General features: G+C 38.9%; 1 long non-coding RNA gene across 1 annotated transcript in view; it reads right to left on the bottom strand.

Moving 5' to 3' along the window:
- LOC135365394 (uncharacterized) overlaps positions 1-27,591 on the bottom strand; it is a 116,058-nt gene that overhangs the window by 39,908 nt on the left and 48,559 nt on the right. Inside the window, exon 2 of the long non-coding RNA XR_010413096.1 lies at positions 7,587-7,717. This is a non-coding gene — a long non-coding RNA (uncharacterized LOC135365394). The remainder of the gene's footprint in view (positions 1-7,586; positions 7,718-27,591) is intronic.

The raw sequence follows: 27,591 nt of genomic DNA, 5'->3' as shown, positions 1-27,591 counted from the left end.
GAGAAATGATCAGGGAAGGTGTGGCATCTGCCAATGGCTGTTTGTCCATAGTTATTCTTAGCTTTGCTCTTAAAACATAGCCACTCTTTATGGTGGCAATTTGCTCAGCTAAGAAACAATTAAAACCCCCATATATCCCAGCCTCCCTTAAGGTTGGAGCCACAGGATTCAGTTCTGCTCAGTGAGGCGGAAGTAGAAATCTACTGGGAAAGGTCTTGCTTCTCGATGTGGGTACCGCCCCTTCCTCATTACTTTTGCTATTTCTTTATCTTGCCTGGAATGATGATTGGAGTTGGAACAGCCATCTTTTACCACAGAGGAACCGTGAGGATGAAATAGTTCAAGAATAGCCAGACAAAGACAGAGGGAGCTGGGACCTGGATGACACTGTGGAGCTGGCAGGCCCCTGAACTGCTCCCTTCTGGATTTCTTCTTAGGTGAAAAATAATCCCTATTTGGTTCAACTCCTCAGTTGATTCCCTTTACATGTAGCCAAATGCAGTCCCTTATTAAGAATGAAGACTTCCCTTAAGAAGTGATGTTTGTGCTGACCTGATGGGAGGAGCAGCTAAATGGAGCTACTAAACGTCAGCTAAATGGAGCATTTACTAAATGCCAAGTGAGCAGGTTCCCTGTGTTGCACAGCCCTCAGATTTGCACCCCCTGACCACTTGACTTCTCCCTGCTAAAAATGCCTGGAATTGGCAGGTGAAAGGGAAGACAACAAGGAGGTTGCTAAGGCAATCACAGTTTTGTTTTCTCCCTAGGGGTATCATTTCATGGATTCGTGGCAGTGGGGATGGGCTCCCATAGGGCAGGCTGGAAGATGAAATCAGGCTGAAACCAACCACTCCGCACAGTAAGGAGCAACCTCTCTTCCTTCCTCTCCCTACCCTAGTCCACCTACAACCTTCTAATCTTATTTCCACATTCTCAGCCCCCAGGCAAACTAGCCCACCCTTTCCTGCTTGCCACAAAGCTGCCTTTCCAGGGAAGAGAGAGCCTTTTGAATTCAAGTACAGATAATCCTCATATTAAAAAAAAAAAAAAAAAAAAAGCCTTCAACTGGTTGCTAGGGTTATGTGTATCCTGCTTACGGAGCTTGCCTAGGAAAAGAGACTCGTCTCTATAGAAACTGCCACGTCACAGGAGCTCTGAACAGCAGCTCTGAGACCAGTGTCTCTTCCAGAACAGCCTTCCTATCAAAGCCTCTCTCACTGAGATGAGTGCCTGGGGACTGGGGAGGGAGAGAACCCTAGAATCATTGGAGGCTTTGAACGGATCTCTTTCTCTTTTTTTCCTTTTCCCTTCCTTCATATTGCAAACAGATGGAGGAGGCATTTCTAGTCATAAAGAGCATTTCTCCCTGTATCTCCACTTTTCTTCTTACCCGTGGGAAGATTAGGCTTCTCCCACACCCGTTTATCTAACTGGAACAGAGTGGCCGCTTAGGGGCAGTGCATTTGAGGAACACTCAGGGACCCTGTCTTGTTTATGAGGACTCAGCGCTATGTCAGGCCTGCACCCCAGAAAGCCCTCGAGTCAGGCCAAACAAGTTCAAGCTGAGGGAGTTTGGGGTATGTGGGACCCTCTTCTGTATCTTAGAGAGGAATTCAAGGTCATCTAGGCAAAATTATCATCCTCCTACACTAAAATATAAGTAGCTCTTGCCTTAAAAATAGGGTGATCCTATAGTTTACCACACAAACCAGGACGTCTATGAGAGGAGCTCTTAGTAATTACGGTGGGACTATAGCCACATACCAGGAGGGTCTGGACTTGGGCCACTCCACTTAATACTTGGAAATATGTGCTTTACAAACGGTATACATGAAGAAATGGCTTCCTGCACCCCATTCCCCCCTCCCGAAGGCCCTGCTGCTCCTAAAAATGGAGAAATTTGGGAAATTGGAAGCGTTTGAAAACCAGGTGGGCTCAGAAGTGAAAAAAGAAATGACACCGTTGAAGGATTAGAAGATAGATTTTCAAAAAGAAAGACTTTTGTATACGAAGTATTTCATACAAATGTATCTGAGGATAAATCCGTATCAGCATCTCCACACACCCTCATCAATATGTGCCTTCCTCAGTCTTTTCAGCCATTGTCTCTCCAATGTCATTTAGAGCTGTCATTCTTCTTACATCTGGCTCCTCGTGCTCTGTTCACCGTGAGACTTTTGTCTCTTCAAAAATGTGGTGCTGACTTGATGCAGACTAACACATGGACTGTAGATCACCTTAGGCTTGTGTGTGAGGGAGGTGCCAGAGCTGCAAGATGGAGGGAGCTGGCTTCTTCGTAATAGGTTCTAAAAATCCCTTAAGGCAAATCCCACTGCTGCTTTCGCTTTTCAGAAATTCTGGACTCTTCGTGCTTCTTAGTTTTTCTCAGCAAACTTTGGCATCAGTGAATCACTTCTAAGAATTTTTTTCTTCAAGTGTTGTTTTGAGGTAATAACATAAAGGTTAACTTACGGGAAAATTATATCTTTATGTTGTGTTTCTGTTTTCTTATGCAAGAAATTGGTTTACCTTCCCATTTTGTTTGTCTTCTTTTATGTTGTTGTTGTTGTTGTTGTTTAAAGATTTTATTTATTTATTTGAGAGACAGAAAGCATGAGAGGGAGGAAGGTCAGAGGGAGAAGCAGACTCCCTGCCGAGCAGGGAGCCCGATGCGGGACTCGATCCCGAGACTTCAGGATCATGACCTGAGCCGAAGGCAGTCGCTTAACCAACTGAGCCACCCAGGCGCCCTGTTGTTGTTGTTTAATACAAGTTCTTGGACCACAAGCCGGGACGATCTAATTTAGTATACTTGGAGCTGGGACAGTGGAAAGAGCTCAGGGTACAGGAAGAAGAGCCTAAGGGCTCAAAAGACAAGCTTAGCCACTTTATTTCACATCATTAGATTACAGATCATTTCACATCCCTGTCTGCCTCACATCCTGAAATTGAGAGGCAAATATTTTTCCTCAATTGCAGTATTAATAATAATGGGTAACACACACAGCCTTTTATGTGTTGAACCAGGAACTGGGCCAGGAGGGCTGCTGTAGACAGACTGGGCTCAGAGTCCCATGGCACAGGTTAGAGGTCTATAGCTCCACTGCTCACCTGCTCCATGAGCTTGGAAAATTTGACATATTTCTGTTTTTTTCCCCACCATCTTTAATGTGGACTAATAATACTTCTGACCCAAAGGTGTTGTGAGGATCAAATGAAATCGCATATCTACTTACATTTGAACAACTGAAGAGTATCTAAAAGCTGCAAAACAGGATTAAAAAGTGAGATGTTCTAATCTTTTCTAATGGGAAATCATAATTTATTATATTTTGAGTTACAAACATCTGACCTGTTGCTTTTGAAATCCGGCATGTCCCTGAGTTTGGGATTCATACAGACTGATAGAATTTATGCCTGCGTTTCCTACATGCTTGAAGAAAGAAAAGCAGTCTTGGCAAGGTTATCTTTAAGGATCACGAAACAAAAGATGACTACCATGTATTTAGTGTGACAAAGCCTGGGAGTATCAGAGTAAGAGAACCCTCAGCTCAGTATTGTCAGTAGCAATACATAAGTGGGGCGCTTTGTTGTATAAATGAGATTCACTAGTGGAAACTACAGCTCAGACTGGTCCACCTTCCCTCTTCTCCCATTTATTGACTGGCTCAACACATGAACCCCAGTGTTTGGCAATGCATACTTCGACATCCTGTCAATTGCTGGGCGTGTGAGGCCCATTTCATAATCTTCTGATGGGAAAAGTACACACTTCACCAAAGGCACATCCAAATGATTAAAAATAAACCAGAAGTGTGTGAGGACCGAGTACCACAAAGCCCCGGTAGTAAAACTTCTCTGCCAGTAGGCTAATTTATGGAAATGATTCCACTGGGGTAACCTTGAATTAAAAGGGAGGAGCATAGAACGCGTTTGGAAGTTTTCCTTCTATTTTCTATTTTTTGAAACAGCTTCAGTAGAATAGGTATTATTTCTTCTTTGAATGTTTGGTAGAATTCCCCAGGGAATCCATCAGGCCCTGGACTCTTTGTTTTTGGGGAGGTTTTTGATCACCGCTTCAATTTCCCTGCTGGTTATTGGCATGCACTATATGTTGACTAGTTGAATTTAAATAACTAGAAAAAATAAATAAAAATAAAAGGGAGGAGCAATGGACTCTTACAGATTAGCTTCATAGGTGAGGAATCTCCTTTTAAAAAGTGAAGTAGAATTCTCCTTTTCCATGCCCCTTCTGGCCTCACCTTCATAGGCTTCAGGACTATTTATATCCTATCTGTAAATGGTCCTTAAATCTGTTCTTTGTGCCTTTTTTCTTTTTCAGTTACTCTCCTATCCTGCCTTTCTCTTCTTGAAAATACAAAATTCTATTTCATTTTCTCTGATAAAGAACCACCTCCACAAGTCTAAGTTTGTTCACATTTTTTGGAAGTCCTAACAGTGTTATGTGACAAAAACTGCAAGTAAGTGTTCACATTCTTTGACCTATTAATCCTAACTTTGGGAAATGGTCCCAAAATAATAACTCAAAGGAAGAAAAAGAAAAAGAAAACTACATGTAGAAAAGATATATATGGGAAGATATTGGATAATGTCCAAAGATAGTGTCCCATAAACTTGTACCAAATTTATAAAATAAAATATCACACAATTTCAAAGGAGAAAAGGGAAGACTTTGTAGAAACCTTTTTAAATTGCTTCTCAGTGAAAAATAAAGAATGCAAAGTAGTACATGTGTTATGATTACAATTACATAGCAATTATGTTCATAATAATCAAATAATTAGGAGAGAACAGAGCAAGAAAGGGTACAGTTCCTATGGAGCTGCTTTAATAATAGGCATGAAAAGAAAGATGTTTTCACTGGCTCCCACCACACAGCTCACCCTTCCTAGCTTCCCAGCCCATTCCAGAATGATATAAGAAAAGGAGAATTTTGCATCAAATAATTCCAAATAACATTGGAATTTTGGGTTGCTAAAGACTAAATGTGAACTTTTGACAGCTTCCCAGTGGCCACTTCAACCACCCCCAGCTGCCACTAGAATAGGATCCTTCTGCGGCTTCCTTATAAACATTGCACAGCTGACATTAAATAAAGGTATTTTTATAATTTAAAAGAAAAGTGGTGACTTCATTTCCCTAAAGCAGGACCCCTCCTGAGGTTTGAGAGTAAGGGCTGAGGTGGGGAGTACAGCATAGCCCTTGTTAATGTATTTAAAACTTTTTAGTGAAAAAGCTTCCTTTTACTACAATGTCATTAACACTTTCCCCAAACTTTGATGAAAACAGGGACTTGAACCACACCATGAATCAAAAGCATGGGAAGACTATGCCAATTTTCTGGAGCTCAAACATAGTTTATTTGTTGAGTCATAAAGCTAACTTTTAAAAAATCAACTGTTTTAAATTGGAACGAAACCTACTTAATAATAAAATAGGACAGAAGCATTAAAATATTCTATGAAAGGGAGGAATGCATTATTCAAGTTTTTACACTTAACTCACAATTTTTTTCTTCAATTCACATCTATTCTGTTATAGGTTGGGTGTTCGTACATTGTACTTACTGCCTAGCACTAAGTATTTGTCTAAGGACTTTATGTGAAATAACTCACTAAATATGCCAATGACCCTAAGATGTAGGTATAGGATCCTATCCCCATGGTACAGAGGAAAATCGAGGCACAGAGAGGTCACATACTAATAAGTAACTGAGCCCGGAGTCAAACCTGGGCTGTCTGGCCCTCAGGTGTATGCTCTACCCACCACATAGAGTCTGGTTTTTGTTTGTCTTTTTTTTCCCCCCTTTATTTGTTCATTTGTTTTATTTCTTATATTCCACATGTGAGTGAAGTCATATGGTATTTGGCTTTCTCTGTTTGGCTTATTTCACTTGGCATTATACCTTCTAGGTCTGTCCATGTTGCTGCAAATGGCAAGATCTCATTCTTCTTTATGGCTTAGTAATATTCCATTATATATATACACCACATCTTCTTCTTCCATTCATCTATCAGTGGACACATGGGCTGCTTCCATATTTTGGCTCTTGTAAATAATGCTGCAATAAACTTATGCCTTTTTGAATTAATGTTTTCATTTTCTTTAGATAGATACCCAGTAGTGGAATTACTGGATTGTATGATATTTCTATTTTTAGATTTTTGAGAAACCTCCATTCTATTTCCCACAGTGACTGCACCAGTTTGCATTCCTACCAAAAGTGCCTGAGGGTTCCATTTTCTCCAAATCCTCACCAACGCCTGTTATTTCTTGTGTTGTGGATACTAGCCGTTCTGACAGGTGTAAGGTGATACCTCGTTGTGCTTTTGATTTGCATTTCCCTGATGATGAATGATGTTAAACATCTTTTCATGTGTTTTTTGGCCATCTGTATGTCTTCTTGGAAAAAAAAAATCTATTCAGTTCCTCTACCTATTTCTTAATTGGATCATTTTTGGGTTTTTTTGGTGTTGAGTTGTAAAGTTATTTATATATTTTAGATCTGAATCCCTTATTGGGTGTATCATTTGCACATACCTGTCCCATTCAGTAGTTGTCTTGATGACTCGGCTTCAAGTTGTATACAGGGAGCTATTTGCCCCCAATTCTTATGTCTAACTCTGTTTTTCTCACTCACCAGCCTTCAAGAGGATAAACATAGGACAGCAGAGTTGGGGAGTCTCAATTCTTTTCTTCCTGCTGTCTTTCCTTGTCAATCTCCCTGCTTTAAAATTGCTATCTCTAATCTACTGTGGACAGGGAAATGAAACCAACATTGTTGGAATCATGCCTAAAACAAGAGTAAGAGTGTATACTTTTTTGCAAGGAACAAATATTTTGTAATTTTATAAGTGGAAAAGAGATAGAAAAATACACCAAAATATTTAAGGTGGTCAATTCTGAGGGATAGGATTGGAGGCGAAATTCTTTTACTTTTCATTTAAAAATTGTCCCCAATTTGTCTATTATGAGATTTATGACAGAAAAAGGACACTGATAGATAAGAAGGAAGTCTAAACAATTCTTTAATCAGGCACAAAACCCTTTTTCCCGTATTGAAGAACTACACTTATTTTATGTATATATTTATATATAGTACGTATGTGGAGTATATACTATATATATATATACACACACACATACATACAATATATAATGTAATATACATGGGGAACCAAACATTGGCTGAACTTATTAAGGTGTAAATGGTTGAGACATGACTTAGGAACAACTGCAAGTAAAGAAGGGAAGAACAGAAAGAAGAAAACTCTGAGTACCTTAAGAGATTATGAGTAGGTTTGTATTTGTGGGGAGTAGGGGAGGAGAGCAATTTGAAGTGAAAAGGAAAATCAGAAACAACTGTCAATGTTGGGAGGAAAATGGAGATCCCAAGACAAAATATACACTGCTCCACAGGACTGGCAGGCCCAGTGGTGCTGTTCATCAGACAGGATCTTGTGTTCTGTGCGCCCGTGGAGATTAACAGCCATGTTCCCACATTGGGGCCATTTTGCAATAGGGGAAATAGAGGCCTGGGTCTGTTGGGATGCTGTCCCCCTTACCTTCCAGGACAAGGACAGGTTAGTTCATGTCCCAGCTCTTCTTGCTTCACAGCCTGCTGAGGACTGTGGCATCTCATCAGGATCTGCTTCTCTGGAATTCTTTGGCATAAGTGTCTGTTCTACCCTGATCACTGTAAACAGAAACAGTTGACTTTTAATTAATGGAAGCGGATGCATTTCTTTAATACACACAGAAGTAAAAGATTTATGTCTTTTTGCACACACATAGGGACAGCTTAATTTAATGGAGCTGAAGGGGGAAGGGTGGGGGTCTTAGCAAGACCCATCTGGCCCAGCTCCTACTTAGCATGGATCACTTCCCACTCATGGCAGAGATGCTAATTGTGAGCATTACTTCCAAACACCATAGGATGTGGTGTAATTACGCTGTTCATAAAAGAATTCCAAACAGGGTTCTGTTTTGAATTTGATGAAACATAATGAGAAATCTCTGTGGCAGATGACAACATTCTTTCAATTAATGGGATACTTGCTCAGAGTCATCCCAAAAACCATTAGGCACTGATTAGAGAGATTTATAGCCTCTGAAAGGACTAAACACAAATATTTTTCAACTGGGAAGTGTGGTAAAACTGTCTCCTTTGAGGACATCTGGGAGGATATTTATTTAAATAAAATGTGAGTAGACAGAGGAATTTACTAGAACACTTTCCACCCAGATCTGAAAGTTAGATTGTCCAAATGCAAACCTCATTCAACCATTTCTTGGAGGGTTTCATTCATGCCCTTCAATCATTCATTCTTAAAAATGACCCAGCAGATACTCATGGAACATTATCCTGAGTAAGGTGTAGGGCTTGGCTATGTTACACTACAATGATGAATCAGAAGGGCAGTTTTCCGTAAGAGGACTCTGCATGTTTGAAAGAAAGCAGATGTGAAATATAGAAATCCTTAATTGAAGTTCAAGCATTCCCCTGTGCTAGGTATGTGACTTTAAGCAAATCATTTCTCTCTCAGCCTCAAAGCCCTTAAAATGTAGATAAGAATGCTGGCCTTTCAAACCTCATAGAATTGCTCTAAGTAAAATGAGGTACACAAAATTTGACCATAAATTGCTACAGAAATGCAAGAGGCTATTGATATAAAAACACTATCCAGGAAGGGAGATTTAAATACCTACAGCACAAGGCAAAAAGCCAATGCTATTTTAATAGAGGTACAAATTTATTTATTAGTTCAAAAATATCTTTTGAGCCCTAATATGGCCTAGATGATGTGCTCAAATGAAGTGCAAAGGAGTTTAGAAGAGGAAGAATTATCTGCTTGTTTTTTAAATGTTCCCCACCAGGATTATTCCCCACATCTTACAGTAACCCTACAGTTATCAGTGTTGTTCTCATTCTTTCCAACTATTATAAAATTCTTTGTGCACAGTCTGATTTCATTTCATTACAAGGATCTGCTATTGCTCTTAAAACAGTCTTACCCCAGGTTGTGATCTCAGGGTTGTGAGATCAAGTGTGGAGTCTGGGATTCGCTCTCTCCCTCTGCCTCTCCCCCAACCCCCTTGTGCTTTCTCTTTCTCACTCTCTTGTTCTTTCTCTCTCAAGTAAATAAATAAATCTTTTTTAAAAATCCTACCCAGCCGCTCCCTGCCTCTCCCCCATCTTTTTCTTGCCTGAAGATAAGGTGAGAGGGTGGACTAGCTTTGGACACGCACTGACCCACCTGGACTCTGCCTTGTCCAAGTTGGTTGACCCCAGCAAAGTTACCAGGCATTTGTGAGCCTCTGGGATCTACCCTGTACAGCAGGGTAAATTATACTGACTTTGTAGTGTCCTTGTGTGGTGAGAGCAATTTGTGGGAAGCTTCTGGCTTGTTGAACATGCTCGGCAACTGCGGCTATTGGTACTGTAACAAAGGCCATTTTAATCCAGTCTCCTTGTTTCCTCCATGCATGGAATGACTCAGGTTTTCATAGATTTGATTCAACCAAGTCAGAGATACTTTTTTTTGCCACTTACTGATTTGGGAGAAGAAATAACAAAATTTTTTCAGTAGAGGGGCACTTGGATGGCTCAGTCAGCTAAGCATCAGACTCCTGATTGCGGCTCAGGTCATAATCACAGGGTCGTGAGATGGAACCCCATGTTGGGCTCCATGTTCATTGCCCAGTCTGCTTGAGATTCTCTCTCTCCCTCTTTCTCTGCCCTTCCCCCCACTCTTGCACGCACATGCGTGCATGTGCTCTCTCTCAAATAAATAAATCATAGCCAAAAAAATTTTTTTCAGTAGTCTTCAAGCCAATTATTCAAAAGATACAGACATGATAAGATGATCTGTTGTAGGGAGAACACTTGGTGCTTCTTTTACAATCAAAGAGCTAGAGTCCTCTTTTCTTTCTGACCTATTTTTAGCATCAGTTTCTCAACCATTTCCCATATGGCTTTGTTTTTATTTCTTTTACCATGCAGGGGATGTCACTTTTTTGGTGTGGGCTCTCTAGTTTCAACAATTCCATTTACAATTACAGTTGGTCTTTGAACCCCTGTAGGAGTTGGAGCACCCCCTGCCCCACCCCACACAGTTGAAAATCCACAAGTAACTTTTGACTCCCCCAAACTTAATAGCCTCCTGTGGGTTTTGGGGGGGGTTTCCTTCAAAATTTTATTTAAATTCTAGTTAGGTAACATACAGTGCAATATTAGTTTCAGGAGTAGAATTCAGTGATTCATCACTTACATACAACACCCAGTGCTCATCACAAGTGCCCTCCTTAATCCCCGTCACCCATCTAGCCCATCCCCCACCCACGTCCCTCCATCAACCCTCAGTTGGTTCTCTATAATTAAGAGTCTCTTATGGTTTGTTTCCCACCCACCTCCTCTTTTTTCCCCATTCCCATATGTTCATCAGTTTTTCTTAAATTCCAGATATGAGTGAAATCATATGATATTTGTCTTTCTCTGACTTATTTCACTTAACATAATACACTCTAGCTCCATCCACATCATTGCTAATGGCAAGATTTCATTCTTTTTGATGGCTGAGTAATATTCCTCTGTGTGTGTGTGTGTGTGTGTGTATGTGTACCACATCTTCTTTACCAACTCATCAGTTAATGGACATTTGGCCTCTTTCCATATTCTGGCTATTGTTGATAATGCTAATAGCCTACTGCTGATGAAAGTCTTACTGATATATAAACAGTTGTTTAACACACATTTTGTATGCTATATGTATTATATACTGTAGTCTTACAATCAAATAAGCTAGAGAAAAGAGAATCAGGAAGAGAAAAATACATTTACAGTACTGTATTTTTTAAAATCCACATATATGTGAACCTGTGTAGTTCACATGAATTCATGTTGTTCAGGAGTCAACTGTATATCTTATTTTAAGCACATCATAAAATGGAAGTGGCAAATCATCCAATTGCTTTAAAAAAAGGTGTTAGCAGAGACTGTCCTTCACCTGGTGGGTGCACAATTGAAAATAAGATGATGGGTAAGGAGGTACTCTGCAGTCCATCATGACAAGCTATAAAGTACAAAGTGTTAATGCTTTTTCACAGCTTCCTCTGAAAGTCAAGAGAAGTGCTGTCCTTAGTGATCCCAGAGAAATTGGAGAGAAATAAGATTTGGGCCAATCTTCTTCCAGTCAAGGTTCAGGACCACAAGTTCAATTACAGTCCTTTGCCACTCAGAAGGGAAACTTCCAAATTGGGCAGAGAACAAGAATTTGATCTGACAAGTGTAGGAGTTTTCACACAAGTTAATAGAACTTGGAATTATGGAGATGCTTAAAAATAGCTTTAGACTAAAGATTTTCTCCATGACAGTTATTTGTTTCTTTGCAATTTTGAAAATATCCAGAAAGTATATATCTGCAAGCCCTGCCCCGTCACTTCTCCATCCAGCAATGCATGGTTGTTGTTGTTTTTTTTAGTAGAGGAATTTTATTTGCCTTTTTCTGAGGCCTCCTCTTCCACTTTGTGTCCTCTGAGAAATATATGCCAACCAGAATAAAACATGCAGAAGGGAAATGTTTGTAAAGGGTACAGGAGAGAGGGAGCAGGAATGGGCAGGGAGAGCCTTCAGAGCCCTGTGCAGGGCTAACAGCTGTGCAAGGAGAGGGAAGAGAGGAGAACTGAGTAGGAGATTTCAGTGGCAGTGAAACTCTGTTAACATCTCAGCCAGACCAACAGGAAGCCCCAGTGCAAAGACTGCCCATCACAGGAGTCCCACGTTGGGCTGGTATGGCCAGCTTTCATCTTCTTCCCGTGCTTGGCCACTGGCTAGGAGAAACCGATGGAGAGCAAGGCCTCAGAATGAAAGCTGCATTAGATCCAAGGTGAATAGCTGGAGGCTGCCCAGGAACTATTCTCCTCATAGGTGCTTCTCTTGAAGGGAGATCTGAGTGCAGTACTTCCATGGCTGCCATTTCCACAGCTTCTGCCACACAGATCTGTTGCTCTACATGTGTTTGGTAAGCAGCATCTCCCTGGTTCATGTGGGCATCTTTTCTAGAGGAGAAACCTAGAAGAGGTTAGTTGGATGAACTAATAGCTCCATTTCTGCATTTAGTCAGTCTCCCTCCTCCACTATCCGTTCTAAATTCTCTTTACTTTTCAGTGTCACTTGGGCAGGTCTTTATGATTTACCCAATGGTAGACCCCAATCTCTCGTTGCTAAGGGATCTGAGCCCCCAGTATAACTGGGCAAAAACTACTAAAAGTGCCTATTTGGCTCCACCACATTTCAGACATATTCCTCTCTGTCCCCATTGTGTAAGCGTAGCTCTGCCTCCTCAGCAGGAAGCAGTTATCCCTGCCAGAATGATGCCTCCCTTTCTTACCTGCTGGTCTTTGGACACCAGAAGTCCAGAGTGCCCGGGTGGAAACAGTCATTTAAGGGTCCTCTCTTTGGTGACTAGGACCTCGAACCCTACAAAGCCCAGACCTGTGGTGATGGAAGGCACAAAATCCCCATGTGGGTCATTGAGTGTAACGGTAAGTGGGGCTACTCTTGCTTTCACCCCCTTAGTTTCTAGCTGGTTCAGAACGATTGCAGTTATATTATGACAACAAATGGGAAAGTTAACATAGCCCTGGGGCAATATGAAATAAATACTGTTGTCTGTTCCATGTAAATGCAGACTGTTTCTGATCTTCTGATTTTTTTTGACTGGAGTAGAAATAATGAAGATACCAAGTCAATAGCCACATACTGTCTACCTCTGAGACCTTAACAATCAGCTGTAGCAAAGACACAGTGTCTGAAACAACATTGTAATAAGAGCTGCTATTTGACTAAGTTTGTAGTAGTTTACAGTCATCCCTCTACCCCCTTCTAAAAAAAAAAAAACTTTGGATGTGGTATTGTTTTTATTTACTTTAGAGGCTTCCAGTTGACCTTTCCCCACTATGCTCACTCTTACCCACAAGCCAGGAGCTCAGTACTCCAATTGCCATGTATGGGTGCATGGACCCTTAAACCTACTGTAAACTAGACTAGCTAGGTCTTCTTCATTCACTAGGGGATTATGAAAATACTTGGGGTCTTTGGTTGTCAGTGTCAAGTAAGACTCTGTGTCCAGTACTTCTTGAAATGTCTGGGTATTCATCTTCCCACTGTGCAGTCACCCAAATAAATTGCCATAGGTCTTTTTAAGGAAGGACTGAAGGAGTCATTATACTTGCCATCATGTTGCCAGGCCCTTCTCCTGGAGATCTGGCCACCTCTTCAGTCACTGGATTTCAAATCAGAAAACTGGCTCACGGCTACTAACTGAACAAATGATACTGTCCTCTTATTGAGATGACTGCCTTCAGTCTCCTTCTCCTCTGTTGTTTTCTTCTTCTGATTGTATTAAGCAGCACTCTTGGCTTCTCATCTATTTGGTCATGTTCCTCCGACCATCTCCACCATTCCCTGTAGTCAAGCCAAGGGCTGCCTCTCTGACATTGCCAGTCATTATGGGAATTGCAGCCCCTTAGCTTCTCCTGATCAGGTGCTGCCACCTGGTCTCTATTACTTCCAGGCTCCATTTCCCATTGCTATCAGTAAGCCCAGCTTGGCCCTGCCACTACTGAACTTCACAGCCTATTCCTCATGGCCCTGGTGAATGCTGTGTCCACTGGACTGTCCAATGCAATACAGTCCTCAGGTGGGTCTTCTGATCTCACATAAAATATGAATTCTAGTATTCTTTCCTCACTGAGTTTTAAAACTCCTTCCTTTACCATCTGCCAGGGAAAAGTAAGATTCTTGGGAGCCTCCACCCAGATGCCCCCGTCCAAGCTTTCATGGTCCAAGGTTTTCCTAGCTAAGGGCCAAACCTTAGCATAACAACCCTGTCTTGGTTGAGCATTTAAATATCTCTAGAGCTCTAAGAAACTATTAGATCCTGAGTCTTCTCTTCAACTGTGATCATTATTCCACTGCAGAGATAAGAGACTCTTTGTAAGTGTCCAGAGAGGCTGTCTGGCTCTCACACTTAGTCCTGAATTGTTTGTTAATGGCCCTCGATTTCTAATTATCCCTCCCTGGTGTGTCAGTACAATTTAGTAATAACTGGCCTTGGAGTTACTCTTTTCCTCATGTATTTCAAATGCCTGCATCACTTCATTGGCAAAGATGTTCTTCTCCATGGGGACATTTTTCCAGGTCACCACCCATGAAATCTTCAGCAGTTGAGGTATACTTTCTTATTCCAGGAACTGTCCATGCCCCACATGTCAGTTGGGCTAGCGTTCTCTTTGCTAACTATGGGGTGGGTGAGCTAGTATCCAAAACCCCATTTTGTGTATCAACTGTATAAGTTTGAGTGCTCCAAGAGTGGACACCAAGATGGAATTAGATGTGTTAGAGATTCACTGGCGTAGGGTGGAAGTTGGTAGGAATTGTCCTCAGAATGTGATGTTTAAAAGGAGAGAGTTAAGAAAGGAAGACAGGAGGGAGAACCGCAGACTGCAGAACAGATCTGAAAAGGCCTAGGCAGATGAGGATCCCCAGAGCAAAGATTTCCCATTATATGAGTCTTATGTCCAACAGGAATGTCATGGCTCTAGTGTCCCTTCTAGGATCAGTCTGGCTGGTATCAAACCAGAGAGAGCATGGCCTCAGTGTGAACTCTGCTAGAGATCCAAATTTGTAGCATCTGGATGATAGCTGCCAGCTACCCTCCTTGCAGCAGGTTCTCTTGAAAAGATATCTCAGCAGCATACCTCCATGGTTGACACATATCCTCACAGAGGTGGGAAGCCAGGTTTATGGATGTAAGGCCAATGGCTAACCTCCAGTGGACAGAAACTTGGAAAACTAAATTAGTTCTCCTCTGATTATGTGGAAGAGTTCAAGCTATGGATGAAGCCTTCCATGGGCCATTTTTTGGTAATACTACGCTATAGTGTCTCCTGATTTCTTTGGCCCTGTCAGAATTCTAACCCCTATAGGCCAAGGTTCTGTATGTAGATAAGATCTTCCTAGCTGCTGTCTAACCACCTGTGGCTCAGACATCTGTAGGAATGCCAGGGCCAAACCAAGTGGTCTTGGAGGCTCAAGAAGGTATTTGTCCTCCAAGTTCAAAGGGAAAATTCAAGCCCAGAAAAAGGTTGGCTTATTGTGATCAAATCTGACCAAAATATCTCTTTCTAAACACCTGATCTTAGATTTCGCTTAATTTTTATGCTGAACACATGATATATTCTCTCTGATAGTCCATCTTCAAAGACTTGAGGTCTAATTTGTTTGATTAAGGAAGCTAACAAATGAAGGCTTAGAAATTGAAAGCAAGTAAATCAAGTAAATTCTCCCTAAGATGAGGCTGATGAAAGAGGCTGCCCAGGCAATTAGCTCTAAACATTGCTGTGTGGAATGATGGGTTTTTTGGGAAGCCCATTTCGAGGGAGTTATAAATAAAATCCTCTGAAGATTAGAGCAAAAGAAAAACCACAGTCCTTAGTGAGGAGGCAGGCAAACGAGGAATGTCAAGCTCATAGCCAGGCAGTGCATTTTCAGGATATATGTGGGCTTCAGAGAGCAGGCTGGGATCTCCTTCCAGCTCATGGGAAGACTGTGGGCAAGTTGTCTGATGCCTGTGAGCCTCCGTTTCCTTATGTATAAAATTAAGGAAAATGCCTCTTGTTTAGTGTGTAGTTAAAGGAATTAAGAAATAATTCTTAATTACACAGTACAGCATAGTAAGAATGAGCTCTGGGGTCAGAAGTCCCAACTCTCCAACCACAGTTCAACCTTGATGAAGCTGCTGAACCCCTCTGAGTCCCAGCTGCCTCTCTTTAAAATGGAGGCCATGATACCATAATACAGTTTGTACTCTATGATGTCTGACTTCTTTTGTTAATATTTAATATTTTAATATTAATATATAACATTTTGAGATTCATCCATTTTCTTACAGGTTTCAGTAATTGATTTCCTTTTATTGCTGAGCAGATTACACTTTGGAATGTACCATAACATGTTTATCTATTCTCCTCTTGGTAGATGTTGGAGTCGTTTCCAGATTTTGATAATCATGACTCACGCAGCTATGAATATTCTTATAGAGGCATTTTTGTGGACATATATTTTCATTTCTCTGGGTAAATACCTAGGAATGGATTTCTGGATCATAGGATAGATATATGTTTAACTTGGTGAGAAAGAGCCAAACATTTTTCTGAAAGGATTGTGTCAGCAGTATACATTCTCACTAATATTTGGTGTTAATCTTTTCCATTTTAGCCACCCTAGGAAGTGAAATAGAATCTCACTGTGGTTTTAATTTGCATTTCTCTCATGGCTAATAATATTAAGGATATTTTCATGTGCATGCAGATCATTTGCATATCTTCTTTTGTGAAGTGTCTGTCTTGTTCAGTTTTTATACTGGGTTGTGTTTTTTTTTGTTATTAATACTAATGAGCTCTTTAAATATTCTGGTAATATAAATCATTTGTCAGAAAATAAGTGCCTCAGACTGGGAGAAAGCTGAGCAGTTTTTGCTGTTGGAGAAGTCCAATTTACAAATTCTTTTCTTGTGGTTACTGCTATCTTCTGTCTAAAAGAAAAAAAAAATCTTTGCTTATCCTAAGCTCACAAAGGTATTCTTCTTTCTTTAAGAGGCTGAAGAAGCCTTTACCTCCAGGTGTATGATTCATCTCAAGGTCTCAAGCTAAGTCTAGTGTATGGTATAAAACAGTATTTGGGGTTCATTTTTTGCTGTATAGTTATTCCAGCATTGCTTGTAGAAAAAGCTTTCCTTTCCCTGTTGATTTGCTCTGGTGTCTTTATAGAAAACCGACTGACTCTATATCTGGAATCTTACTTCTGCGCAGTTGATCTATTTGTCTATCCTTATGTCACTACCAACTGTCTTAATTACTGCAGCTTTAAATTTACTCTTGAAAGTAGGGAATTTAAGTTCTCCAACTTTGTTATGTTTTTCAAGGTTGTTTTCACTATTCTAGTTCCTTTTTATTTTTATCTAAACTTTCGTATCTGCTTGACGATTTCTACCAAAAACAAAAAACAAAAACGAAAAAACCACTGCTGGGATTTTAATTGGGATTACAATGAATCTTTTTTTTTTCTTCTTACTGCGTTTTAAAAATATTTATTTATTCCAGTATAATTAACTACAGTGCTATATTAGTTTCAGGTATATAATATAGTGATTTAACTATTATCTACGTTACACCGTGCTCATCAGGATAAGTTCACTCTTAAACCCCTTCACCTATTTCACCCATCTTCCCACCTACCACCAATTTGTTCTCTATATTTAAGTCTTTTTCTTTGTTCATTTGTTTTGTTTCTTAAATTCCACATTTGAGTGAAATCATATGGTATCTGTCTTCCTCTGACCTATTTCACTTAGCATTATACTCTCTAGATCCATCCATGTTGTTGCAAATGGCAAGATTTCATTTTTTCTATGACTAATATTCCATCATATAGATTCCATTATATATTATATGTTGCATTGTATATATTATATATTATGTACATTCCATTATATATATACATATTATAATACATATATACATGTATATATATTCATGTATGGATGGACACTTGGGTTGTTTCCATATCTTGGCTATTGTAAATAATGCTGCAGTAGACATAGGGGTGCATATATCTTTTCAAATTAGTGTTTTCATATTCTTTGGGCACATACCCAGTAGTGGAATTACTGGATCATATGGTAATTCTATTTTTAATTTTTGAGGAGCCTCCATACTGTTTTCCACAGTGGCTGTGCCAGTTTGCATTCCTACCAACAGCGCATGAGGGTGCCTTTTTCTCCACGCCCTCACCAATACTTATTTCTTGTGTTTTTTATTTTAGCCATTCTGTTTTTTAAATACAATTAGCTAACATGTAATATATCATTACTTTCAGATGTAGTGTTCAACAGTTCATCATTTACATATAACACCCAGTTCTCATCACATCATGTGCCCTCCTTAATGCCCATCACCCAGTTACCCCATCCTCCCACCCCTCTCCCCTCCAGGGGCCCTCAGTTTGTTTCCCATAGTTAAGAGTCTCTCATGGTTTGTCTCCTTCTCTGATTTCTCCCCATCCAGTTTTCCCTCCCTTCCCTTATGGTCTTCTGCGCTGTTTCTTATGTTCCACATATGAGTGAAACCATATGATAATTGTCTTTCTCCAGTTGACTTATTTCACTTAGCATAATATCCTCCAATTCCATCCACATCAGTGTAAACAGTAAGTATTCATCATTTCTGATGGCTGAGTAATATTCCACTGTATATATATATACCACATCTTTATCCATTCATCTGTCAAAGGACATCTTGTTAGCGATTCTATTCTGACAGGTGTGGGGTGGTATCTCATTGAAGTTTTGATTTGCATTTCTCTGATGATAAGTGATGTTGAGCATCTTTTCATGTGTCTGTTGGCATCTGTATGTTATCTTTGGAGAAATATCTGTTCATGTCTTCTGCCCATTTTTAATTGGATTGTTTGGCTTTTTGGTGCTGAGTTATATAAGTTCTTTATATATTTTGCATATTAACCCCTTATGGGATATATCATTTGCAAATATCTTCTCGAATTTGGTGGATTGTCTTTTTGTTTCATTGATGGTTTCTTTCACTGCGCAGAAGCTTTTTATTTTGGTGTAGTCCCAGTAGTTTCAGTTTGCTTTTGTTTCCGTTGCCTCAGGAGACATATCTAGAAAAATGTTTCTATGGCTGATGTCAAAGAGATTACTGCCTATGTTTTCTTCTAGGTGTTTTATGGCTTCAGGTTTCACATTTCGGTCTTTAATTCATTTTGAGCTTATTTTTATAGTGTAAGAAAGTGTCTGGTTTCATTCTTTAGAATGTAGCTGTCCAGTTTTCTCAGCACCATTTGTTGAAGAGACTTTTTCCCTTTCCCTTTGTGTGTTCTTGCCTCCTTTGTCATAAATTAATTGACCATATAATTATGGGTTTATCTCTGGACTCTCTACTCTGTTCCATTGATCTTTGTGTCTGTTTTTGTGCCAGTACCATATTGTTTTGCTTGCTACAGCTTTGTAGTATAACTTGAAATCTAAGATTTTTATAGCTCCAATTTTGTTCTTTTTCAGGGTTGCTTTGGCTATTCAGGGTCTTTAGGGGTTCCATATAAATTTTAGGAGTTTGTTTTAGTTCTATTTAAAAATGCTGTTAGTATTTTGATAGGGCTTGCATTAAATTGTAGATTGCTTGGGATTAAATTGAATATCAAAAACTGGGGAAAAAAGACATCTTAACAATACTGGATCTTATCAGCCATGAATAGGGTGTATCTCTCCATTTATTTGTCTTCTTCATTTGTTTCACAATGTTTTGTAGTTTCTAGTTTTCAATTTAGGAGTGTTACACATCTTTTAATTTAACTTTATTTAAATTAAATTAATTAACATATAATGTATTATTAGTTTCAGGGGCAGAGTTCAGTGATTCATCTGTTGCATATAACACCCAGTGCTCATTACATCACATGCCCTCTGTAATGTCCATCACCCAGTTACCCCGTGCCCCCTCCCACCTCCCCTCCAGCAGTACTGTTTGTTTCCTATCATTAGGAGTCTCTTATGGTTTGCCTCCCTCTCTGATTTCATCTTGTTTTATTTTTCTCTCTCTTCCCCTATGATCCTCTGTTTTGTTTCTTAAATTCCACATATGAGTGAAATCATATGATAATTGTCTTTCTCTGATTGACTTATTTTGCTTAGCATAATACCCTCTAGTTCCACCCATGTCATTGCAAATGGCAAGATTTCGTTCTTTTCAGTGGCTGAATAATATTCCATTGTATATATAAACCACATCTTTTTTTTTAAGATTTTTTATTTATTTGAGAGAGAGAGAGAATGAAAGAGAGCACATGAGAGGGGGGAGGGTCAGAGGGAGAAGCAGACTCCCTGCCGAGCAGGGAGCCTGATGCGGGACTCAATCCCGGGACTCCAGGATCATGACCTGAGCCGAAGGCAGTCGCTCAACCAACTGAGCCACCCAGGCGCCCCTATAAACCACATCTTTATCCATTCATCTGTCGACAGACATCCGGGCTCTTTCCATATTTTGGCTATTGTGGACATTGTTGCTATAAACATTGGGGTGCAGGTGCCCCTTCAAATCACTATTTTTGTATCCTTTGGATGAATATCTAGTAGTGCAATTGTTGGGTTATAGGGTAGTTCTATTTTTAATCTTTTGAAGAACCTCCATACTGTTTTCCAGAGTGACTGCACCAGCTTGCATTCCCACCAACAATGTGAGAGGGTTGCCCTTTCTCCAAATCCTCGCCAACACCTGTCATTTCCAGACTTTTTAATTTTAGCCATTCTCACCGGTGTGAGGTAATATCACACTGTGATTTTGATTTGTATTTCCCTGTTACTAAGTGATGTTGAGCATTTTTTCATGTGTCTGTTATCCATTTGTATGTCTTCTTTGAAGAAATGTCTATTCATAAAGAAAGCAATCAACAAAACTAAAAGGCAACCTGCAGGATGGGAGAAGGTATTCACAAATGACATCAGATAAAGGGCTAGCATCCAGAATCTATAAAGAACTTATCATCAAACTCAACACTCAAAAAACAAAAAATAATAGGGACTTTAACACCCCACTTACACTGATGGACAGATCATCCAGGCAGAAAATCAACAAGGAAACAGTGGCTTTGAGTGACACATTGGACCAGATGGACCTAATAGATATATACAGAACATTCCACCTCAAGACAAAGAATGCACATTCTTTTCAAGTGCACAGTGAACATTCTCCAGGATAGATCATGTGTTAGGCCACAAAACAAGTCACAACAAATTCAAGAAAATCAGAGTCATACCATGCATCTTTTTTTTTTTTTTTTACCACAAAGGTGTGTAACTAGAAATCAATCACAAGAAAATCACAAGAGAAAACCTAGAAAGAGCACAAATACATGGAAATTAAATAACATGCTATTGTTGAACAACGAATGGGTCAGTAAAGAAATCAGAGAAGAAATTGAAAACATAATGCTCCAAAATCTTTGGGATGCAGCAAAATCAGTTCTAAGAGGGAAGTTTATAGCCATACAAGCCTACCTCAAGAAGCAAGAAAAACCTCAAATAAACAACCTAACCTTAAACCTAAAGGAACTAGAAAAAGAAGAACAAAGAAAACCCAAAACCAGAAGAAGGAAGGAAATAATGATTAGAACAGAAATAAATGATACAGAAACTAAAAAAAAAAAAAAAAAGATCAATGAAACTAGGAGCAGGTTCTTTTAAAAAATCAATGAAATTGATAAACCTCTAGCCAGATTTGGAAAAAATAAAGTCCTGAATAAAATCAGAAATGAAAAAGGAGAAATAACAACCCACACCACAGAAGTACAAAGGACTGTAAAAGAATATTATGAAAAATTATATGCCAACAAATTGGACAACCTAGAAAAAATGAATAAAGTCCTAGAAACATATAACCTACCAAAACCGAAGCAAGAATAGAAAAAAAAATTTTTTTTTTAAGATTTTATTTATTTATTTGAGAGAGAGAGAGAATGAGAGACAGAGAGCATGAGAGGGAGGAGGGTCAGAGGGAGAAGCAGACTCCCCGCCGAGCAGGGAGCCCGATGCAGGACTCGATCCCGGGACTCCAGGATCATGACCTGAGCCGAAGGCAGTCACTTAACCAACTGAGCCACCCAGGCGCCCAGAAAAAATTTTTTTGAACAAACTTATTGCAGCAATGAAATTAAATCAGTAATCAAAAAACTCCCAATAAAAGTAATTCCAGGACCCGACACCTTCACAGATGAATTCTACCAAATATTTAAAGAAGAGTTAGTACCTATTCTTCTCAAACTATTCCAAAAAATAAAAGAGAAAGGAAAACTTCCAAAAGGCACCACAAAAAAAGAGAACTACAAGCCAATATTTGTGATGAACATAGATGCAAAAATTCTCCACAAAATACTAGCAAACTGAGCTCAACAATACATTAAAAAAATCATTCACCATGATCAAGTGGGATTTATTCCCAGGATGCAAGGGTGTTTCAAAATTTACAAATCAATGTGATACATCATATCAATAAGAAAGGATAAAAACCATATGATTTCAACAGATGCAGAAAAAGCATATGAAAAGGTACAACATCCATTCATGATAAAAACCCTCAACAAAGTAGGTTTAGAGGGAATGTACCTCAACATAATAAAGGTCTTATATGAGAAACCCACAGCTAACATCATACTCAATGGGGAAAAACTGAGAGCTTTTCTTCTAAAGTCAGGAACATGACAAGGATGTTTACTTTTATTCAACATAGTACTGGAAGTCCTGCCTCACCAATGAGACAACAAAAAGGAATAAAAGGCATTGAAAATGGTAAGGATGAAGTACAATTTCACTATTTGCAGATGACATGATATTGTATATAGAAAACCCAAAGACACCACCAAAAAACTACTAGAACTGATATATGAATTCAGTAAATTTGTAGGATACAAAATCAATCTACAGAAATCGTTGCATTACTATACATTAATAATGAAGCAGCAGGAAGTAAAATTAAGAAAACAATCCCATTTTTAATTGCACCCAAACAATAAAATATCTGGGAAAAACTTAACCAGAGATGAAAGACCTGTACTCTGAAAAGTATAAAACACTGATGATAGAAATTGAAGATGACACAAAGAAAGGGAAAGTCATTCCATGCTCATGGGTTGGAAGAACAAATATTATTGAAATGTCCCTACTCCCCTCCAGTTCCATCCTGGAGGGGATTATGCTAAGTGAAATAAGTCAAGTGGAGAAAGACATTTATCATATGGTTTCACTTATATGTGGAACATAAAATAAGGACTAGAGCAGAGGACCACAGGGGAAGGGAGGGAAAACTAAATAGGAAGAAATCAGAGAGGGAGACAAACCATGAGAGACTCTGGACTCCACGAAACAAACTGAGGGTTACAGAAGGGAGGTGGGGGCGGTGGGGTGACTGGGTGATGGGTCTTAAGGAGGGAACGTGTTGGGATGAGCACTGGGTAACTGAACATAATAAAAAAAAATAAAATTAAAAAAAAGGAAAAAACCATCCATACTACCCAAAGCAATCTACATATTTAATGCAATGCGTATCAAAATACCAGCAGCATTTTTCACAGAAATAGAAAGAACAATCCTAAAATTTGTATGGAACCCAAAAGACGCCAAATAGCCAAAGCAATCTTGAAAAACAAAACTGGAGGTATCACAATGCCAGACTTCAAGTTATATTAAAAAGCTGTAGTAATCAAAACAGCATGGTACTGGCACGAAAATAGACACATAGATCAATAAAACAGAATAGAAAACCCAGAAATGAACCCACAACTATATGGTCAATTAATCTTTGACAAAGCAGGAAAAAGTATCCAATGGGAACAAATGGTGTTGGGAAAACTGGACAGCTACCTGCAAAAATAAACTCAAAACGGATTAAAGACCTAAATATGAGACCTGAAACCATAGAAATCCTAGAAGAGAACACAAGCAGTAATGTCTCTGACATTAACTGCCTCAACATTTTTCTAGATATGTCTCCTGAGTCAAGAAAAACAAAAGCAAAAAACTACTGGGACTACATCAAAATAACAGGTTTCTGCACATCAAAATAACAGGTTTCTGCACATCAAAGGAAACAACAAAACTAAAAGGCAACCTATAGAATGTGAGAAGATATTTGCAAATGACATCTCTGATAAAGGGTGAATGTCCAAAATATACAAAGAACTTATAAAACTCAACACCCCAAACCCAAATAATCCAATTAAAAATAAGCAGAAGACATGAACAGACATTTCTCCAAAGAAGACCTCCAGATGGCCAACAGACATGTGAAAAGATGCTCAACATCACTCATCATCAGGAAAATGCAAAATCAAAACTACAATCAACGATCACTTCACACATGTCAGAACGGCCAAAATCAACACAAGAAACAACAGGTGTTGGCAAGGATGTGGAGAAAAAGGAACCCTCTTGCCCTGTTGGTGGGAATGCAAACTGATGCAGCCATTGTGGAAAAGAGTATGGAGGTTCCTCAAAAAGTTTAAAATAGAGGGGCGCCTGGGTGGCTCAGTCGGTTAAGCCTCTGACTTCGGCTCAGGTCATGATCTTGGGGTCCTGGGATCGAGCCCCGCATCAGGCTCCCTGCTCAGTGGGAAGTTTGCTTCTCCCTCTCCCTCTGCCCCTCCACCTCCTCATGCTCTCTCTCTCTCTCAAATAAACAAATAAAATCTTTAAAAAAAAAAAAAAGTTTAAAATAGAACAAGCCTTACGATCCAGTAATGGCACTACTGGGTATTTACCCTAAGAATACAAAAGCACTAATTCAAAGGGATGCATGTATCCCTATGTTTATCACAGCATTATTTACAATAGCCAAATTATTGTAGCAGCCCAAGTGTCCATCAGTAGATGGATAAAGAAGATGTGATATATTTATACAATGGAATATTATTCAGCCACAAAAATAATGAAATTTTGCCATTTGCAATGACATGGATAGAGCTAGAAAGTAAAATGCTAAGCAAAATAAGTGAATCAGAGAAAGACAAATACCATATGATTTCACTCATATGGAATTTAAGAAACAAAAGGTATGAGCAAAGGAAAAAAGACAAACCAAGAAATATGCTCTCACCTATAGAGAACAAACTGATGGTCACCAGAGGGTAGATGGGTGGGGAGATGGGCAAAATAGGTGATTGGAATTAAAGAGTACACTTAACATGATGAGCATTGAGTAATATGTAGAATTGTTGGATCACTATATTGTACACCTGAAACTAATAATACTGTATGTTAACTGTACTGGAATTAAAACTTAATAAAAGATATTTTGAACTGAATGGAAATGAGAGCAAAACATGTCAAAATTTGTGGGATGCAGCCATAGAAATCCTTAGAAATTTATAGAATCAAATACTTAAAGTAGACAACAGGAGAGGTATAAAATCAGTAATCTAAACTTTTACTTAAAAAGCTAGGAAAAGAGCAAATTAAACCAAAATAAGTAGAATATAAAAACATAAAGCATGGAAATCAGTAAAACAATAAGCCTGCAAACCACTGGCAAAATCAACAAAACCAAAAGTTGTTTCATTGAAAAAGACTAATGAAATTGATGAATCCAGAGCAAGAAGATAGTGAAAAAGAGAAAATACAAATTAACAGTATCAGTAATGAAAGAGGACATTCACTACAGCTCCGGTAGACATTGAAGGGATAATAAAATATTATGAACAAATTTTAATGGCAATAAATTTGGTAATTAAGATAAACTAGACATTTATTGAAAGATACAGCTTAGCAAAACCAGCACAAGAAAAACAAAATCTGATAGCCACATATCTATTAAAGAAATTCAATTTATAATTAAAATTTTCACATAAAGAAAACTCCAGTCTACATGGTTGCACTGGTAAGTTCTGTCCAACATTTCTGAGCAGGACATAATATCAGTGCTATACAAACTTTTAGAATAGAGAGGAAAAAGGGAGTACTTTCTAACCAATTTTATGAGGTCAGCATAACCCTGATATCAAAAGCTGACAAGGACATTGAAAAGATAAATTACAGACCAATATCCTTCCTAAGCCTAGATGCAAAAATCCTTAACAATATTAGCAAATTAAATCAAATAATATATAAAGATGATAATACATCAAGACCAATTGGGGCATTATTTCAGAAAGGCAAGATTGGCTTTATATTAGGAAATCAATAAAAGCACATTAACAGAAACAGGAGAAAAATTATGATTAGCTCAAGAGATACAGAAAAAGCATTTGACCAAATTTCAACATCCATTCATGACAAAAGTAGAAATTCTCAACAAACCAGGCATAAAAGAAAACTTCTTCACCCTGATGAAAAGCTATCCATAAAATAACTGTAGCTAACGTCATACAACATAAGTAAAATACTGAATGCATTCCCCCTACCATCACAAGGCAAGGGTATCTGTTCTCACTACTTGTATTCAACACTGTACTAGAGATCTTAGCCAGGGCAAAAGGAAAGACTAAAAAAAAAGGATTGTAAAGGAGAAGTAAAACTGTCTTTTTTTCACAGAAGATGTAGTTGTATACACAAATAATCTGATTCCAAAGGAATCTACCTAAAACTATTAAAACTAATTAAATGAATTTAGCAAGAACACCGGATACAAAGTCAGTACCTAAAAATCAGTTGTATTTCTATATACTAGGAATAAAATTGGCAAATGAAATATAAAAGTTTACACTTACAACAGCATTACAAAACAAAATACTGAGGAATAAGTTTATCAGAAGATGTGTCCATAGGGTAGCTCTGTTTTTAACTTTTTGAGGAACCTCCCCGTACTATTTTCCAGGGTGACTGTACCAGTTTGCATTCCCACCAACATTGTAAGACAGTTCCCCTTTCTTTCTTTTTTTTAAGGTTTTATTTATTTATTGGCGAGAGAGAGAGAGAGAGCTCATGTGCACAAGCGGGGGTGGGGGGGGCAGAGGGAGAGGGAGAAGCAGACTCCCCGCTGAGCAGGGAGTCTGATGCGGGACACCCTATCCCAGGACCCTGGGATCATGAACTGAGCCAAAGGCAGATGCTTAACTGACTGAGCCACCCAGGTGCCCGAGGGTTCCCCTTTCTCCGCATCCTGGCCAACATTCGTTGTTTCCTGACTTGTTAATTTTAGCTATTCTGACTGGTGTGAGGTAGTATCTCACTGTGGTTTTGATTTGTATTTCCCTGATGCCAAGTGATACTGTGACTCAAAAACTTATAATTATGGATTTGTTTCATTCTTAGTCCTACTTTCTTGGGGTACCTGGGTGGCTCAGTCGTTAAGCATCTGCCTTCAGCTCAGGTCATGATCCCAGGGTCCTGGGATTGAGCCCCACATTGGGCTCCCTGCTCCACGGGAAGCCTGCTTCTCCCTCTCCCACTCCCCCTGCTTGTGTTCCCTCTCTCGTTGTGTCTCTCTCTGTCAAGTAAATAAAATCTTTAAAAAAAAAAATCCTGCCTTCTTAATGAACTGACTGTTCTATTATTATGAAATGTCTCCTTTTTATTCTTGTTATTGCTTTTTGACTTGAAGTTTATTTTGTTTGATATTAATAAACAATATCAGCTTTCTTACAGTTAGTTTTTGCATGGTATTATTCTTCCATCCCTTTGTTTCAACTTTTTTTATGACTTTATATTTAAAATGTATCTCTCATAAACAACATACAAGTGGATCTTTCCTTTTTATTCCATCTAACAATTTCTACCTTTTAACATTTAATTGTATGGTTGGGTTTAATTTTAGCATCTTGTACTTATTATATAGTCCTTCTTTCTTGGTTCCTTTGTTTTTCTTTCATTTGCCTTCTCTTGGATTGATTGAGATTTTTTTATATTTCATTTTACCTCCCCTATTGGCTTTTCAGCTATGTCTTTGTTTTATTTTGTTAGTGGTTGCTTTAGGAACCCGTTTTATCTTGATTAATGGTATATCACTTCA

Source organism: Mirounga angustirostris, unplaced genomic scaffold (assembly GCF_029215605.1).
Source record: "Mirounga angustirostris isolate CCGP_5_RB_7025 unplaced genomic scaffold, mMirAng1.0.hap1 SCAF_7, whole genome shotgun sequence".
NCBI classification, from domain to species: domain Eukaryota; kingdom Metazoa; phylum Chordata; class Mammalia; order Carnivora; family Phocidae; genus Mirounga; species Mirounga angustirostris.
Note: the sequence above shows the minus strand (reverse complement) of the source record. Positions and strands in the feature narration are given on the sequence as shown.